Source organism: Pseudorca crassidens, chromosome 10 (genome assembly GCF_039906515.1).
Source record: "Pseudorca crassidens isolate mPseCra1 chromosome 10, mPseCra1.hap1, whole genome shotgun sequence".
Classification (NCBI taxonomy): Eukaryota; Metazoa; Chordata; class Mammalia; order Artiodactyla; family Delphinidae; genus Pseudorca; species Pseudorca crassidens.
Window position 1 is genome coordinate 7039453 of NC_090305.1, and position 16032 is coordinate 7055484.

A 16032-nucleotide genomic window follows, 5' to 3' on the forward strand; every position below is an offset into this window, starting at 1 on the left:
TGTGGATTAAAAATAAAACTGGGTGAAGTGGACTCCAACTGGATTGCCATCTATTTCAAACTCTTTGCCTTATTATTTGCTTTAACTATTGAGGAGCAAATTTCAAATTAATATATTTGGGAAGAGAGAGAAATGGGGGGAAGAGAGAGAAATGGGGCAGAGAGAGAAAGAAAATGACAGCGAGAAAGAGAGAGAGAAAAACAGGTCAGAAATCAAATTAAAAATAAGAATAAAAGTCTCTATTCCCAAATCCATAAACTGAATTACCTAGAGGAGAATTCTGAGGCCTGATGAATCCCCAAACAACTTGAATTTAAAATATCCTGAGAACTGCTGTTCTTAAGTTATTCCCTTGATTCCAATCTGCTATCAGCCAGAATCAGAAAGGTACCCGAGATAAGAATAAATTTAAGATTTAGTATTATTGAGCTCGATTCTCCGGTTCTAGATCCACAGAGTGCAACAAATGTCTCTCCCAAAGTGGTACAAAGAAAAAACGAGAAAAGAAATTCCTCCACGCGTGCTCTTGTAGGAGAGTCCACACTTCTAAAAGCCTCAGCGTAATTCATGGCTTTCCTCCTCGCCAGGTTCATGTCACATGGCTCACTGGCCATGTCAACGGTCTGTGCTTGTTGTCTGGAGCTAATGCCTGCTAAACAGTTCTAACATACTCCCTGCTAGATTGAGGGATTTTGTTAAAGCAGTCACCTTTATTTCCATTTGTAGTTCGAAGCAGCACGGCATGGTGATCAGGTTTGGAGTTCATCCCGCCTGGGTATGAATCCCAGCTTCACTACTTATCAGATGTGTGACTGTGGCAATATTAACTAACCTATCCCTGCCTCAGTTTCCTCTTCTGTAAAATGGGGACAATAATATTACTGACATCATAGGGTTGTTGAGGGATTGAGAAATGATACATACAAAGCAGTCAGAATAGTACCCATATAGAAGGGACATTGCATAAATGTTAGTTATTTATTACTGACATCAATGAAGAGGCATGAAAAATATTCTTTTTTTTTTAATCCTTCATTCTGTTTTGTGCCTATTATGCAGGCTTGAATGGAGCTTCTGGAAGTCAGGGGAGAGAATATCACAGTAATTTAGCCATCACAAAAAGGAATGAAGAAAGGGCATGTTTGCCGGAGATGTTACAAGGAAAGAATAGAGAGAGCTTAGGAACTGATCTGATGACAGGGTCAGGGTGGGGCAGTTACCATCTCAATTCAAAACAGTGTGTGAAGGAGGATGATAGTTTAATGACAGATTTAAGAACATTATTTTTATTTGGGGAATGCATTGATGGCAGGATATCCTCTCATTACAGTCAAACAGAAAAGTTAATGCCACCACCAAATTCATGTGCACTGATGTATTTATAGAATTTTATAGACTGTCATCAAATAATGGAAAAGTACAAAGAAGCACACGTATCAGTTTCTGTCTACGTGAAAGAAGTACGCAATAATTGTTTTTAAATTAGTGCTAGATTTGTAATGGGCTTGGAAGACCCAGTTCTCCTGTCCCAATTTCCAGCCCATAGTCTGTCCAGGGAAGTGAGAAAGAGGTCCTACCTAAGAATGTTCCTGAGTATCAGGTAAACAAAAGCAGTAATGTCACATCTGGGTTTTGATACAGCTACAAAGCGGACATCAGTGTGTGGCTGGCCCTCTGATCGATTTGGGAGATCCTGGACTTAAATTGAAAAGGAGAAGATGAAGAGTCTCTGGGACCTGCTATTGTCAGGCTCAGTACTGCTAACTACTAGCACCCCTGAGGGCAGGGAATAAGTGAAGATGATACTGTAGTTAGGAAAATGATTTTTTTCCTTAATATGGACATAGACAGAGTTGTTCAGAAAATTTTGAGTGGTCTTTGCAATGAATGTGATGTGTGCATGTAATGTGTTCTGCATGTGTGTTATAAGACAATTACTGGCTAAATATCAGGAACAAAAAGAAACAAAGCTGCACCTCAAGCTGACAGAGTCTGAGGAGAGGAAGGCACTTGGAAGGGTCAAAGGTTCCCCTGGACTCTCCCAGTACCATTTTTGGGAAACTTCCTGCTGAGCTCTATGGGGCCTATAAATTAGCCCAGTGGACACAGGAGACTGATCAGAGGGTAAAACCCTTACATAAGGAGCAGCGTTTTCATAAAGGAGAGTGGAAATGGATACTATAAATGCTGATGATGAAAACTTTCTCAGAAAGAAGGAGGAAGGGCAGATCTTATGACTAAGGTCAAAGGAAGTGAGGAATATGCATGTAGGAATATCCTGGAAATGGCTTAATTTAAAAGTAGGTTCTTTTCCCTTGAACTTTGAGAGCACTTATATTTAGCATTAAGATTTTAATTGATTCTCCTGTATTGTATTCTCTTCAAATACCCCAACCTTTCAGTGAATCAATTATAAGCCTCTATGATTGTATTATGGGAAATTGATGAAAGGCCAGTGAAGAGAAGAGGGGTGTGGCCTGACCCACTTCACTCATCCATGGAGGCCAGCAAAGAAGTAGTTCAACCTAGGAAGATAGTGATCCCAAAGGGCCAGGAGGTGATGGGCAGCAGAGTGAACGGAACCCAAGAGGAGCTGGGAAACTCCCATAGAAAACAAGATTGTCTCAGAAAAGTACCTCCATAGATGACAACTCAGGAACAGAAGTGAGATGACTGCCTTTTTTCCAAAACATACAAGAGGGAGGTGGCCTTTGAATATATATGTTAGATGGAAAAGTAGAGACGCTAACAGTTGATTAATGTAAGAACGTGATTATCATATATACCCATTATTTCCCTCTTACAGCAACATACACTTGAAAACTCTTGAATAATACATTCTGAGGCCTTTGGGATTTTTTTTTCAACTTAAAAATGCTTCTACAGCAAACTATACCACTTCCATATTTGTAATGTGGGTATTATATTAACAACTTCACCCTGATGTTTTGAGGTTTAAATAAGATCATGGACTAGGTAAAGATATAGCAGCTTGGGCTCACTCATCACTAGTTAAGAGACTCACTCCTGTACTTCAGTCCCGTCACAAGCCATTTCCAAACAGTTTCTCAAGAAAATTGTACATTTCTAGGGAATGCAGACCTTTAGAGTTGACCATTGGATTAATTAATGTAGACTAACTCATGCTATGGTAGCAACTCCCACATCTCAATGACTTAATACAACAAAAGTTTATTCCTTATTCATGAAAAGTTTGCTGCAGGGCAGATGTTCTTTCTTCCATATGAGAATTCTGTGATCCAAGCTGCTTTGATCTGTTCATCTTGCCATCTCCACACAAGGCCTCCTCCATAACCACCATGCAAGGGAAGGAAGAGAGCAGGTCTCACCCTAGCAATTAAATGCTTTGCACAAGCAGACACGCATCAATTTTGTTCCTAACTGGTTGACCATATGAGTTCAAATGAATTTGCTCACCTGCGAAGGCACGAAAGAATGCAGTCTTCTGTGTGTCTGGAAGGAGAGAACTAGATATCTAGGAGCAAGGTAATATCTACCACATCCATAAATAAACTAAACCATCATTTTCTTTTAGTCCCTAAATGAAAATAGTATACTTTTCTTGTTCTTTGGGCTCCTAAGAGATGGAAGCTACATGTGTACCCATCCTTGAGTTCTTCCAAAGCATCTATGTAGAGCTCTGTTTACTTAGTGGTAAGTTTCTCATTACTATAGAAAGGTGATTGGATAAGAAAATGGTGAGGGATATTGAAATTGAGATAATCTGATAACTAATTGATCTAGGTGATATTTAACAAATCTTTAAATCCTGAGATAAATGCAAAGATAGATAGATAGATTGATTGATAGGAGATAAATAGAGGAATAAATAGATTGGCTTTTGACTTGGGATTTTAATGAATTAAACTGGTACTAATAATTTAAAAAACAGGGATGTGGATTTTAACTCAATGTTAGTAAAAACTTTTGAACTGTCAAAACGTCCAAAATGAGTTGGGTAGCCTTGAAATATAGTAAGTGGTCCTTCCCTGAAACTGTTAGCTTAGATTTTATGACAACTCAGCAAGAAGCTGTTAAGAAGCATCAACTTTTAGGTAGAGAGGAATATAGTAGAAACGAGGGGTGGAGAGATGGAGCTTAGTATTAGAAGTCCTTGTAGTATATTCCTGGAAAATGTCATACAAAGAGAATACTTAAAAACTAAAGGCCTTAAAATATTAAATGGCCTGGTTATTGTTATTTGTTCCATGTTATGTAAGAATTCAGTTCTTAAGCTAGAAACAAACTTAAGATAAATATACATTTGCCTCTTTAAGGTAGGATTAGACCATAATTGACGTCAATCGTTTTCCTTCCTAGGAATTTTCTACTTTGAATCTTTTCAACAAGATGTAATAGGTTAACAGGTCACTGATGCATATTTTTTAAAAAAATTATATACCATCAGCACATTTAAGAACATTAAATTCTTGTTTGTCTTTGGAGAGGTGAGTACAACACCCATGTGTTGAGAATGCCAATTGAATTAATGATTCTCAAATTATATAAGCTACTGCCATATTACAATTTGAGTAAGAGAAAATTCAAAGCAGTTTAGGTAACATAAAATACTGAATAATCATGAAAATTAGTGGATTGTGAAATGAATGACCACTCACCGTCACCGATGACGCTGGCCCAAGACTCTCCAACTTATTAAAGAAGGCATAAAGTATATGAGAGTGAAAGAATTTACAATGTCTGAAGCTCAAAATACACCCACTCAATTGTTTTCTTGATGCTGTTTGCAAACTATTACAACAGAACATTATCTATTTCACTGGTCATTTGTGTTTTTGCATCAGATAAATCCCTACATTGCTTCCTGCCCAGTTTTGCCCTTGCATCATTTAAATCATACAGCTTGAATCTGGACTGACTCATAATCTGAAACTCTTGGATATTTAACTCATCACTGATGTCATATTAGGTTTCCAGACAGTTGGCTAAATTCATTCTACTCCCCTCATTCTCCACCACTCCAACTGAATCGTGTGGTACCCATGGGGAAGAACATCCTGCACCATACTGCGCCCATTTTCCAAACTGTACTAAACTAAAAAGCAACTAGTCACACGCTATGCTTTGGTGGATCCCAGACAGTATGAAAGGATTCCAATACTATGTGTCCAGAATCTAGGACACCATGTAGACTTGATAAATCCTGAATAAGCTATGAGCATCAGAATGTTCATCCGAGAGTACTGAACAATAAGTGCATTTAATTATCTCGTGCAAAATAAACCTTGAGACAGGTGGAAGGAGGTCGTAAGCAATAGTTCGACATAACAGGGTGCTGGCTTGGTCTCTCTCCTGTTTTCTTCTTCATGTAGATGCTTCCAGAGTCACATCCATACAACAAAGGCCCAAATGGGAAGGGAGAAGAGAGTGACAAAGAAGCATTTCCTTCTTGCTTGTTTCCCTTTTAAGAGGAAGAAAGCCCAAGCTGCTGTCTTCTTATATCTCATTGGCCAGAACTGGGTCCATGATCACCCAGAGTGCATGACAGACTGGGAAAGTGTCTACCATTTTCCATCACTGGAGGCAGCATCACTGATTAGAAATATAGAGAAGAAGGATGGCTGCTGGAGTGCCCAGCACAACACATAACTCTGCTTTTATAAGTAGGAGAAGTCACGAGGGTCAAAGACTTCAATTCCCCTGTGATGCCAGTGGTAAGAAAATTTGCACTCTTATTTTACTTACACAGACATGGATGAGGAAAAAGGTGATACGACATAGGACTTACCATGGGACCAATGACTTGCTTCTAGCCAACAGGACATGACAAAAGTGAAGGGGTTTTGTAGAAATAATTAGATCTCAAATAATGCATTTGGAGTTAATCAAATCCTGTTTATCCTAGGAGGTCCTGACTTAATCAGGTAAAACCTTCAGGGGACCTCCCAGAGGTGACAGACTCCCCAGGTGGGCTTTGTGAAGTAATAGTCATGGCAAAGGAGCCGCATTGCATCGAACTGTGGGTGACCTCCAGGCAACAGGCAGGGTCTCCATCATATAGCCGCAGGAAATGAATGTTACTAAGAACCTGAATGAGCCGAAGGGAATTCTTCCCCTGTTAAGCCTCCAGATAAAAACGCAGCCCTGCCTACGCCTTGATTGTAGCTTTGTAAGATCCCGGGCAGAGGGCCAGCTAAGCTGTGCCCAGACTCCCTGACTCACGGAAATCATGAGATTAAAAGATGTGTATCATTTTAAGCTGCTAAGTGTGTATAATTTTTTATGCAGCGATAGAAAAGTAACACATTATATTTATTCCTCTGGTATCTCTTTTCTACCATTAACATCTGATTTTCCCCCTGCAGTCTTTTATTTATTTGTTTGTTTGTTTAGGGGAAAGGCTTCTTTTATTTATTTTTTTCTTTTATACTTTTTTCTCTCAGTTTTATTGAGATATAATTGACATATAGCACTGTATGCAGGTCTTTTATTTACTAGAAAATACTTTGTTTCTCAAAAATAAACAGGTCATTATTTTCATAGTTAAAACATAGGCTGGGGCTTCCCTGGTGGCGCAGTGGTTGAGAGTCCACCTGCCGATGCAGGGGACACGGGTTTGCGCCCCGGTCCGGGAAGATCCCACATGCCGCGGAGCGGCTGGGCCCGTGAGCCATGGCCGCTGAGCCTGCGCGTCCGGAGCCTGTGCTCTGCAACGGGAGAGGCCACAACAGTGAGAGGGCCGTGTACCGCAAAAACAAACAAACAAACAAAAAACATAGGCTGGAAAGCAGATCATTGTGGAGGGTAGTAGAGAGGAGGGAAGCCTCCTTCAGTAATAATAGCTAACATTTATTGAGCATTTACTATGTGCTATGAGCATTTACACTGTTCCATTTATTTTTAACATACAGATATGAATTCACTAAAATAAGGCAAGTACGACTAGCTCCATTTTAAAGATTTTAAAGACTTTTTTTTTTTTTTTACAGAAACTGAGGTACAAAGAGTTTGAGAAACTTGTCTAAGTTTACTCAACTAGTAATTCGTAAAGCTAATTTGTTTGGGTTTAGGTATTACAGCCCCAGAGCCTATATACTTAGCCACTAAGATGTATTCCTTCTTAGTAGGATTAGATGGTCATGCTTTAGCCATACGTAATAAGATAGAGACATCAGTCAATAACAACCTAATTGCATGTGGATCTTTGATAAATTACTGTCAGGAATATTCCTCCATAGGGATTTGCTCTGATGTGCCATTCTAGAGCTGACTTGGTTAGCATCCCTCCTCCATGCCATCTTTTCTTCACTCACATCCACCCAACTCTGTGGAATATGCCAGTAATACTTCAAAACATTATTTTTTAAAAGCCACTAAATGCACACAATAAAGTCTCCTTATGACTCTGAGGCCAGCCAGGTAGGTGATATGCTATGGTGGAAAGAGAACTGGAAAGGAACACAGATGAACTAGTTGAGTGTTGGAAAATAAGTCACCTAATCTCTCTGGACTTTGGTTAGATGATGTGTAAAATGGGGTTAGGAATATCTATCACCAGGGTATTGTCAATACCAAATGGAAAAAGAAAAGGTATGGGAATGAAATAAAGAGATTTAAAACTGTAAAATTCTGCAGAAGTGCATGTTGTTAGCCTATTGTCAGAAGAGTGAGCACACAAGATTATTTTTTCTGTGTTGTGCAGAATAATTCTGAAGGGGTAAACGTTGGAGGCGCCTAAGAAAGCGTCTTAGCATAGGAGTTTTATGTTTAAAACACCGTGTGCTAACACATATATATGGAATCTAAAAAAGAAAAACAATGGTTCTGAAGAACGTAGGGGCAGGACAGGAATAAAGATGTAGACGTAGAGAATGGACTTGAGGACACGGGGAGGGGGAAGGGGAAGCTGGGACGAAGTGAGAGAGTGGCATTGACATATATACACTACCAAATGTAAAACAGATAGCTAGTGGGAAGCAGCCACATAACACAAGGAGAACAGCTCGGTGCTCTGTGACCACCTAGAGGGGTGGGATAGGGAGGGTGGGAGGGAGACGCAGAGGGAGGAGTTATGGGGATATATGTATATGTATAGCTGATTCACTTTGTTATACAGCAGAAACTAACACAACAATGGAAAGCAATTATACTCCAGTAAAGATATTAAAAAAAAATCACTTGATAAATAAAGAAATAACACTACTCTCCTACCAAGATGAGAAACATTTTATTCTGGTCATAGTGCGGATACAATATTGCAGTAGATATTTGGGGTTGGTTCTTTGGGACAACTCCACCATTTCTTTCAACCGTTAGGTCTCAGGATATATTTAAATGGTGAGAAGAAAAATTATATTTTGAGGTGTTGTAACTACTCTTTTATTTGCTGAGATCGCATGTGTATGTCTATTTAACCCTTAGGAAGGGAGCATACACTGAAGGGATCATGGGTGGGTCATGAGAGCCGTTTCCAAAAGGCAACATTTATTTTCAAGTGTTTAGATTGCCGAGACAAGGATTTCTCTCCAACGTACAATTCATCATCCTCCTTACTCACTGTAAAATCAATCTGTTCTGTTTCTATGACATAAACAACAAGTCATTTCTCAGGAATGAGGCAGACCATATGTGAAGGTGTTTTGGAAAAGCACAATAGGGAATACGCCAAAGTAGCATCTGCATTTTATTTCAATGTCAAATCACATGTGAGTTATAAAAAGGAAAGTGTATCACTTTTGTTAAAGAATAACTTTCCTGTTAGTTAACTCATACCTTCCCTAAGCAACAAATGTAGGTCAGCCACATAAATGCCTGGCCTAGAACACAAAAAAGATGTCATTCTGTGTGGCCAGCAACATGCGCAGTTAGCAAACATCTTGGCATGAGCCCTCTACTCACCCCCTTGGCAGGAGGAAATTTACATTAATCCATTATACGCATTTTCCTAAGAATCAGCACTTGCTCCTCAATGTATTAATAAATATCAAAGCAGCTTGCAACTGATAGAAACAGGAAACTATTAAACGACTAGCAGAGTTCTAGGAAGAATTTCTTTCTTTTATAATTGGGACTGAATTGAGATCGAAAGGAAGTGGGTTCTAATCCCATTTCCATTCCTTATTAGCTGACTGACCTAAGGCCAGTCACTTAACTGCTACTGGTCTCAGGTTTATACTGGTATAAACCAACGGGGCTGAACTAAATCTTCCCCAAGATCCCTTCCTGCTCTAAAAGTGTGTGATTCTCTGGTCGCTTACCCACCCAGTCGTATTTGAGTGTTAATGGAAAGATTCTGAGATTGTCTTGTTATGGAACCCTTTCCCCAGTTACGAGTTAGGTACCTCTGAAAACTATGTTGACTTCTTTAAACTACCAGAGTGATATCCACTGCCTAGAAGCAGTCATTGGCACTACTTCCAGAGGAACTTCACACATAATCTGGCTGACTCCATGGGAGAAATCACTGTGCAGGGATGAAGGGAATGCATTAGGAAGCAGGGAACCCAATTCACTCCACAGGCAGTGAGGTGCTATGGCTCTGCCTACACAAGCAAATGAGTGCTTATTTATGCAATTAACTGAGTGGACATTGTAAACTTTCTCCCTGAAGTCTTTCCTCTCATAGGAAAATAAAATAAAATAAAAGCTTCCTGGTGGACAATATATTTTTTGACCTGAAACACATGTTCTTAGGTATGCATATAATTTTATCCATCATTAATGTGAACTTGAGGTAGCCTCTAGGACACACTTTTATTAGTTTGACTAGAACAGAATATGCGTCACCTACAAAGCATCAGTGAGACTCTTACATCTACTGGTTTCAAATAGGTTATAAATGCTAAATATTAATAAGAGGTGGTAGAGGGAGTAGGGATGGTAAATTGGTGGCCGTGGCCACAGAGAGTATCAAAGTTAAATCATTCCAGCTTATAACCTTAGAGAGAAGATAGAATTTCTATTGCCAAGTAACAAAATATAAAATCCTGCGAAAGTGCTTTCGTGGCCTGGTTCAGGTCATGTGCCCATCCCTTAATCAATCATAGTTGTCCTAGGAACATAATACACATCACAGCTCATACGCCCTTGGGGTATGTAGGTATGTGTATGTGTGTGAGGGGGGAGGGTCTGCAATCATAAAAGAGGGTGAGTGAAGCAACCTGGGGAAGAAACATGCTGAACAGGTGGAAACAGTAGCCACCACAGACAAACTGGCCCAGAAAATCTACATTTTGTCCCATTGGTCTTTTCTCCAGAACAACTTCTGGAAATGCCAAAATTCTTAATTTACCCTTATTTTTTATGTATTAATTCAATAAATATTTATTAAGTGCTTGTAATTTATCAATCGTTGTGAGTAGGCCATGAAGAACACGATAGACAGATCTCAATCCCTGTGAAACTTATTAAACTTGCTGTCTAGGCTGGGAGGGGACTTACTGAACACCTAATTACCACAGGCTGAGTGGCATGAAGATATGCAGGGTGTAACATATAGAGCCAACCAGCAAAGGGGTAATGATGGAAATAAACCAGTTAGTACAAAAGTATCAAGGGATACCTTGGATATCTCATGTTATCTAAAATATGAGAAGGGGACTTCCCTGGTGGCCCAGCGGTTAAGACTTCACCTTCCAGTGCAGGGGGTGCAGGTTCGATCTCTGGTCAGGGAGCTAAGATCCCACATGCCTTGGGGCCAAAAAAACCAAAAACAAAACAAGCAATATTGTAACAAATTCAGTAAAGACTTTAAAAATGGTCCACATCAAAAGAAAAATCTTAAAAAAAAATAAAATATAAAATAAAATATGAAGAGAAGAGTCATCCTCTCACAACAGCATCTATCCCAAAGAGAAAACATAAACATCCTGCAAGGGCAGGCTTTGAGGCCCAGAAAAGATGGCTGTGATGCAAACTCCACCAGAAACAGCCCAGAAGACTTTCATCTGTGATCACCTGACACTACGGGCAGCAGGCCCACTGGGGTGACATGTGCTCGAATGGGGCTCTCTTTTACACACTCAGAGGCAACTTAGTTGGTGATCTTTCTGGTTGAGAAAATCTAACAGTCTTAAAATTATGTTTTGGAAGCTTTTAAAAAAATGATTGGCAGCTACAAACAATGTAAACTTGCATCTGACTAGCTAAAGGTCTTATACATTAAAAAAAAGAATGGAAGCTGTGATTTACTGAAACCTTAACAATCTACCAAGTTTACCAACATCAGCATGTTTAAACGAGGCATGGTAGGGGGTTGGGGGAAGAGGAAAGGGTAGACCATATAAGACAGAGAAAGAAAATACTTAAACTTACTGCACTAGAGCAGCAGAAACTTCCCACACAATATCATATATATCTTTGAAGCTGGGTAGGAGAGTATTCTGTGTTAAATGAATTTTATGGGGATTTGGAGAGGATTTAGGTAAAGGCTGCCCCAATAAATGATTTACCAGATCTAATAAAACATCAAGGAAATTGTTCAGATTGTATCTCAGACCATTTGAAACACAGGTTTATAGAGGTCTCAGCAGCCCCCATATCCTCAACCCTGGTTTAAAAAGAAACGTTTAGAGTGGTTAATTATCCCATGTTACTTTTTGTTTTTAATGATAGCAATTTCAAGAGAAGGGAGAGACTGGGAGTAAACAAACAGGTAGGACAACCAAGGAGGTTGGGAGAGAGACAAGCTGAGTGACCACTCACTTGTCCTTTTATTCATTCACCCAATAAATATTTACTGGTTGACTATTATAAACTAGGTATTTTAGAACTAGGGCCGGAGACCCAGGAGCGACCAGACAAGAAGGGTTTCTGCCTGCCTACAGCTTCTTCTTAGTGAGAGGAAGCAGAAACATGCAAATAAGTGGAATAAATATAAATATAAAAGATTAACTTATATTGTGGTAAGTACTTTAAAGGAGACAAACAAGGTGATGAGAAAGTAAATAACCAGAGAGGGGCAGGTACTACCTTATATAGGATTGTCAGGAAAGGCTTCTCTAGGAGGGAAAATCTAAGCTGAGACCTGCAGTATGTACTGCCTTCCATCCTACTAAGAACTGAGAGAACATTCCAGATGAAGGAGGCATCAAGTACAAAGGTTCTGATGTGTTAAAGACCGTGGTGTGTTTGAAGAACAGAAAGGAAAGCAGATGTGTCATCCTCAGGTGACAAATGCCCTCCATTTTAACCTTTGGAAAAGACATTTTCTTCAAAATTTATTATTATTAATGTTACTATTAGTTGCCTTTATTAAAAAACTAAATGTTCCAGTGACTATACAGGGTGTCTTATATATATTATCTCTCAGTTTTCACAATAAACATGAAGTCCCACCATATAGCTATTATTATTCCAATTTGATACAGGAGAAAACAGCCTCAGAGAGTTTAACTGATTCAATGTTACATGGCAGCAGCAAAAAGGGAATTCATGCCCAGGTCTATCCACAAAGCCTACACTCTTTCATTGCTTTTTATTTGCTTGTGCACACAGAAATGAATGAAGCAGAATGTGATAGGCTGTTTCCAAACATGGCCACGCAATATCTCCCATCCCAGCTTGTTCTTTTGCAATGTCACTTTCCCAATTTTGCATCAGGAGATGTAGTCTATTCTGCCCGTCTGGCCCTGTGATGTATTGTTTTTTTTGTTTTGTTTTGTTTTGTTTTTTGCGGTACGCGGGCCTCTTACCGCTGTGGCCTCTCCTGTTGCGGAGCACAGGCTCCGGACGCGCAGGCTCAGCGGCCATGGCTCACGGGCCCAGCCGCTCTGCGGCATGTGGGATCTTCCCGGACCGGGGCACGTGTCCCCTGCATCGGCAGGCGGACTCTCAACCACTGTGCCACCAGGAAAGCCCCTGTGATGTGTTTTGACCAACAGAATACAGTGGGAGTCACTGTGTAACTTTGAAGGCTTGACCTTAAGAGATCTGCAGTTCCCACCTTCTCTGCTTGGAAAGATGCCACTTGGAACCCAGGCAATAAGCTGAGAGGAAGCCCAAGCATCAAGGGAGAGAAGTGGAAAAATGAGAAGCTCAGTTGAGAGCAGAAAGTGAGGTTTCAGACATACAGCCTCAATTAAGGAATCCAAGCCAGACGCCAGGTATTGGAGCTGCCTCAGCTAAAGCCTCAGACACGGAACAGAGACGAGCTTCCCGTGCTGTGTCCTGCCTAATCACAAGAGAACAACAGAGAAACACTGAGGTCAGGATAGAGGAAGGGTGAACAAACTTTTTTGGTAAAGAGCTAGGAAGTAAATATTCTAAACTTTGTGGACTGTACTGTCCTTGCCCCAACTATTCAATTCTGCCATTATAGAGAAAAACGAAGATAATATGTAACCATAGGGGTGTGTCTGAGTTCCAATTAAACTTTATTTACAAAAACAGATAGAGGGCAGAATTTGTCTTGGTGGTTATACTTGCCAGTCCCTCATCACGGCTTAGACAATGAGTTTACCTACTAAAGGAGCAACGCCTGAGAGTTGCTTCTTAAAAGATCTATTGGAGGGGCTTCCCTGGTGGCGTAGTGGTTGAGAGTCCACCTGCCGATGCAGGGGACACGGGTTCATGCCCCAGTCCGGGAAGATCCCACATGCCGCAGAGCGGCTGGGCCCGTGAGCCATGGCCGCTGAGCCTGCGCGTCCGGAGCCTGTGCTCCGCAACGGGAGAGGCCACAACAGTGAGAGGCCGGCGTACCGCAAAAAAAAAAAAAAAAAAAAAAAAGATCTATTGGAAACTGAAGCTCTGAGATCCTTGGAAGCTCTGAAGCTTTTATACTTTATGTGTAAAGTAAGACTGACATTGTGAAGTTGCATACACTGGACTCTGAAAAGTCATCCCAACAGAGAGCTGAGTCATCAGAGAAAGCGTGGAGAGGCAACAGGGACAAATGCGGGAGCTGGGAGCCTGAGAGCTTCAGACGGGGACTGAGAATTTTGCACGTGGTTCAACAGAAGCTCCAGCTCTCCTGTCTGCACACCATACTGAGCACTTGGTACCTCTGCTCTGGCAGCTATTTTACTGAATTAATGTACTTGTCACCCTCCCCATAGAGACCATCACGAACAAGAGTTTCTTAAGGACGGGGAGCTTGTCTTTTTATTATTTGGAAGTTGCATTTCTTATCTACTTTTTTTTTTCCTAGAAGAGGCATGCATATTTCTTGTTTCCTGGGCTTTTTGACTTCCCTTCCTGCCTGACGTTTCTTTTTTTTTTTTTTTAACATCTTTATTGGAGTATAATTGCTTTACAATGGTGTGTGTTAGTTTCTGCCGTATAACAAAGTGAATCAGCTATACATATACGTATATTCCCATTTCTCTTCCCTCTTGCATCTCCCTGTTTCTTTTTTTTTTTACATCTTTATTGGAGTATAATTGCTTTACGTGGTGTGTTAGTTTCTGCTTTATAACAAAGTGAATCAGTTATACCTATACATGCGTTCCCATATCTCTTCCCTCCTGCATCTCCCTCCCTCCCACCCTCCCTATCCCACCCCTCCAGGCGGTCACAAAGCACCAAGCTGATCTCCCTGTGCTATGCGGCTGCTTCCCACCAGCCATCCACCCCATGCTTGGTAGTGTATATGTGTCCATGCCTCTCTCATGCTTTGTCACAGCTTACCCTTCCCCCTTCCCATATTCTCAAGTCCATTCTCTAGTAGGTCTCTGTCTTTATTCCTGTCTTACCCCTAGGTTCTTCATGACATTTTTTTTTCTTAAATTCCATATATATGTGTTAGCATACGGTATTTGTCTTTCTCTTTCTGACTTACTTCACTCTGTATGACAGACTCTAGGTCTATCCACCTCATTGCAAATAGCTCAACTTCATTTCCCTTTATGGCCGAGTAATAGTCCATTGTATATATGTGCCACATCTTCTTTATCCACAATGGAACAGGATAGAAAGCCCAGAGATAAACCCACACACATATGGTCACCTTATCTTTGATAAACGAGGCAGGAATGTACAGTGGAGAAAGGACAGCCTCTTCAGTAAGTGGTGCTGGGAAAACTGGACAGGTACATGTAAAAGTGTGAGATTAGATCACTCCCTAACACCATACACAAAAATAAGCTCAAAATGGATTAAAGACCTAAATGTAAGGCCAGAAACTATCAAACTCTTAGAGGAAAACATAGGCAGAACACTCTATGACATAAATCACAGCAAGATGCTTTTTGCCCCACCTCCTAGAGTAATGGAAATAAAACCAAAAATAAACAAATGGGACCTAATGAAACTTCAAAGCTTTTGCACAGCAAAGGAAACCATAAACAAGACCAAAAGACAACCCTCAGAATGGGAGAAAATAATTTCAAATGAAGCAACTGACAAAGGATTAATCTCCAAAATTTATAAGCAGCTCATGCAGCTCAATAACAAAAAAACAAACAACCCAATCCAAAAATGGGCAGAAGACCTTAACAGACATTTCTCCAAAGAAGATATACAGACTAACAACAAACACATGAAAGAATGCTCATCATCATTAATCATTAGAGAAATGCACATCTCCCTGTTTCTTAAGCACAAGCCTGCATCTCTTGATCAAGAGAACAACTCATTGGTTAACCTGAAGACCGCACTTCAGCTGCTTCAGAAAAGCACTGGTGAAATTATTGAGACTTTTGCATTTAAGTGAAAACCAGTAGGACTTATAAAAATGTGACTCTGGATAAAGGAAATTTGAGCTGCTACCATTCCTCCTGATGATAGTTCCAGGATGGAAGAGTAAGAGAAAAATCTTCAGGAACCAAATCATAAGGCAGATAAATTCCCAGGGGGAAAACCATTCAGAGCATGGATCTTGAAGAGCAGAGAGGCCGTGGTTTGGAGGAGACGACTTTGACAGGCTACTCCATTTCTTCCTGTTTCCTAGGTTACTCCACGTGTCACACAGCCACTTACTGTGGTTCCTTCCCTCATCCTTGATGAATCCCACCAAAAATCCTGAATCGTTACCTCTGAGAAGCTCCACTGCTCACTTTGCTATGTATTTTTTCATGTCTGTTATATGTATGCTTGCATAGACAGATATATCTG

At 40.4% G+C, this 16032-nt stretch overlaps 1 protein-coding gene across 1 annotated transcript in view; it reads right to left on the reverse strand.

Annotated features, from left to right (window-relative positions):
• Positions 1-16032, reverse strand: part of LOC137232222 (uncharacterized) — a gene marked incomplete at its 5' end in the record, with an annotated part of 196164 nt that overhangs the window by 56187 nt on the left and 123945 nt on the right. The gene's annotated exons all lie outside the window — the stretch shown is intronic.